This window comes from Dipodomys ordii, unplaced genomic scaffold (assembly GCF_000151885.1).
Source record: "Dipodomys ordii isolate 6190 unplaced genomic scaffold, Dord_2.0 Scaffold6, whole genome shotgun sequence".
Classification (NCBI taxonomy): Eukaryota; Metazoa; Chordata; class Mammalia; order Rodentia; family Heteromyidae; genus Dipodomys; species Dipodomys ordii.
The window spans coordinates 11,701-14,294 of NW_012267222.1; the positions used below are offsets into that span (position 1 = coordinate 11,701).

The 2,594-nt window shown below is 62.8% G+C and overlaps 1 long non-coding RNA gene across 1 annotated transcript; it reads right to left on the bottom strand.

Moving 5' to 3' along the window:
- Positions 1 to 1,150: 1,150 nt before the first annotated feature.
- LOC105998239 lies at positions 1,151 to 2,486 on the bottom strand. The gene is made up of 4 exons (XR_001175681.1): positions 2,431 to 2,486; positions 2,301 to 2,362; positions 2,116 to 2,196; positions 1,151 to 1,961 (listed from the first exon to the last, which is right to left on the bottom strand). It is a non-coding gene; the product is annotated as an uncharacterized LOC105998239 (long non-coding RNA).
- Positions 2,487 to 2,594: the final 108 nt, after the last annotated feature.

Here is a 2,594-nt window from a genome sequence, read left to right on the forward strand (position 1 = left end):
GGTGGGACCCTGGGGGGCCCTGTGGCTCCCGCGTCCCGTCTTCCACCGCGGAGCCGGTCCCGGGATCCCGCTCGGCCTGGGACCCCGCGGCGGCCCGAGCCTAGATTTTTGTCCCGGTCAAGGCAGCGGGGGTCGGGGCAGCGGGGGTCGGGGCGTCCTGCGGGGGCAGCGGGGGTCGGGGCAGCGGGGTCGGGGCGTCCTGCGGGGGTCGGGGCGTCCTGCGGGGGGCAGCGGGGTCGGGGCAGCAGGGGTCGGGGCGTCCTGCCGGGGCGTCCAGGGCCACTCACCGCCCTGCTGGGCCGCGGGCTCACGAGGAAGTGGAGGGCCTCGCTGGCCTCGCTGGCCTCTGGAGGAAGGGGCCCGAGACCCGGGAAGGGGTGGGGAGCCGGGGGCCTCGTCTGACGGGCCAGTCGGGGGGCGGAGGAGCTGACGCCTGAGACCCTGAGCTCCACCGGCTCGGCCCTCGGCCCTCCTGGGTGAGGGCCTGGCCACAGAGGCCAGGCCGAAGCAGACACGCTGACTGCTTTCCCTGGGTCCTCGGCCTGATGCCCTCACAGGAGCCGGATTGTCCAGGGACAGTGTCTCCTCACATCACATCCCAGGCCCCCCTCCCCGCTGGGTTCTGCACTGGGAGTGACTGCCACCCTCTTCTGTCCCCACTACTCCGGGGGGCTTTGAAGGAGGCCGGAGTGAGGATACAGGTCTGTGACGCTCTCGGCTCCCCCCACCCCAGCCAAGAACATGGCTGCAGCCAGCACCTAACCGTGCGTGAGCCAAAGGGGACCAGTGCCCATTCTGTTGCTAGGCCCTGCAACCTGGAGCTCTTTCCATTAGAGTCTCCTTCCTGACTCCATAAAGGGTCACACCTGCAAGGGGTGAAACTTTCCTGCCCACTCCGCTCAGAGGACAAAGCCAGCAGGCCTCGTCCCCTGTCTTCATACCCCCCCCCCTCCACATCCTAACCAACATTCAGAACAGAAACTGAAACCCCTTCCTTACTGGCTGCTGTGTCTCCTGAGATGCCAGATTCCCAGAGTCCAGCCCCAGGCCTGGTCCAGGAGACAGGAAGCAGCGTGGGCTGAGGGCACTTGGGGTTCCCAAGGCCCAAACCCGTCCCACCACCTCCAGGAGAGTAGAGGGAGAGTTGCCAAAGTGTACAACCAGATATGTCCTTTATTGTGATGTGTCAGCGCTCACAGCAGGAGCGAGTGTGGATTGCCCATCATGGGTGGGAGCACAGAACACAGGCCACCAAGAACCTTCCAGAGCACCTCCCACCTCCTCAGCCAAATCTGTTTGGCCAAATGATTCCATCCAGGGATAGGAGGAGTCAGGGCCAAAAGTCAGGTAGAGTTAGTTCAGTGAGTGTGGGGAAAGCTCCAGGAAAATTTGCTGCAAAAGGTGCTAAAAGCAGAGAAAGGGAAAGGCGGCCCCTGCCACCTCGGAAGACCTACGAGTCCCCAGTGCACGGGACAGAGGGCAGCTGGTCCTGCCTCTGGCTTGTGCACAGTGGACAGCCCCTGGGGTCTCCCAGCAGAAGGGAGGTGGGGGACTGGGACCGAGTCCAGGATTCCAGTCCTGCCTGACCCTCTGAGTGGCTTCCTGCCTCTAGGGAGCAGAGATCTGGAGGGCCTAAGGGCTTCCTGGACATCATCAGGATGACAGCTTGGGCAGAACTGGGGCAAGGCCATGGTTGGGAAAGTGTGGCCCAAAGGCAGGAGCCACGCTGTGGCAGAGTCCAAGGAAGCCCACAGTTGCTCTGGAAGACGAAGATGGATCCTGGAAGAACTAAGTGTAGACAACAGCCCTACCAATTGAGGCCCAGCTCCAGGACAAGCGGGACCAGCCGCTGGGAGGGACCAGGGAGGGCCTCCAGAGGGTGGGCAGGCATCCGTGGAGGCAGGGCTGCTGGTCCAGCCAGTAGCCGGGGTCGCTTTATTTGCAGTACTCCTTCCTGAGCTCTAGAATCCAAGGATATGGCTGGCTTCAACCCTCTGCCCTTAGTTCCAGTGGGAAAGCTCAGGGCAGATCTTCAGGAGGCTCCTGAGCAGAAGTCCTGGGACTCAACTCTGGGACAGGCTGAGGGGGTGGTAGAGTCTCCTTTCTGGTGCTCACCTTTGTCCAAGTCGATATTCTTGGTAGACAGGGGACTGTGAGCCAGCTCTGCCCTCTCCTTCAAAATGTTGTTTTTGTAATCTAGAGCAAGGGGAGAGAGAGAGATCCTGCTCAGAGACTGTACGCAGGATCCCGGACTGGGCACGGTGGTTGTGTCTTCGTGTCCCCCCCGCACCCCTACCTACCTAGCTGGATTTCCTCAGTCCTGTAGGGAGACACAGACAGCTCTGCCATCTTCAGGTCCTTCCTGGGAGGAGCAGGTGGCAGTTCAGACGGGGCGGGGCAGGGCAGGGGGGGTAGTTAGGGGACACTCACCTCTCTGCCTTTCCTGAACGCTTGTCTGTGTGTTCACAGCCTGTGGGGGAGACTTGTTAATCTTTCTAGGTGGTCTCCCCCCAGACCCTCCCCAGGGTGCCGGCCTCATCGAGCCCCCCCCCCCGCCGTCCTCCCCTGGGGCACTGGGCCTCACCACCGCCCCC